We start from the raw sequence: 709 nt of genomic DNA, 5'->3' as shown, positions 1-709 counted from the left end.
TCAAGAGTGAAAGGGGCGGGAGGCAAAGGCGGGGTCTTGAGGGGGAGCCCTGGTCGCTAGAACGAGTTAGGGGGAGTCTTTGTCACGTGACGGGGGACCGGCGGGCGGTGTGAGATGACGTCACAGCCTGGGTTTTCTCCCTAGCTCGCGTGGCTGTGCGGGAGGAGGCAGCAGGGGCGCGGCCTCCCGGGCCGGGCACCCCAAACCCGCTCTCTACCTGACCCCTGACCCCGGCGTTTGTCAGGCCTGTTATTACGCTCCTTCCGGCCCGGCCCGCTGTAGCCCTGCCTGGCACGTGCTCTTTCCCCCCCCCCCCCCCTCCGCTCCCTGGTGTCCAGCGCGGACGCCGTGACCTTGTCCTGGTCACCTCCTCCCCCTGACCAGCCCCTTGGGGAGGGGGGGGGGGGGAAATAAAGGCCTGAATTTTTAAAAAAAGCACTTTCGTGTATCTCCAACTCTTCCTGACCCCATCTGAGGCTTTCTGGCAAAAAGACTGCAGCGGTTTGCCTTCCGGCTCGTTTTACAAATGAGGAAATTGAGGCAGAAGTGACTGGGCCAAGGTCACACAGCAAGTATGGGAGCCCGGATGTGAGCTTAGCGAGAGCAGGCGCCCTCAGTGCAAGGCCGGTAATTGTTATCATTTTATTAACAAGCACATAATTAATTTTGCAAATAACGATAAATTTCATGCTTTAGTCATGTCATCATT

Source organism: Sarcophilus harrisii, chromosome 5, assembly GCF_902635505.1.
Source record: "Sarcophilus harrisii chromosome 5, mSarHar1.11, whole genome shotgun sequence".
NCBI lineage: Eukaryota > Metazoa > Chordata > Mammalia > Dasyuromorphia > Dasyuridae > Sarcophilus > Sarcophilus harrisii.
This window is presented reverse-complemented; position numbering follows the sequence as displayed.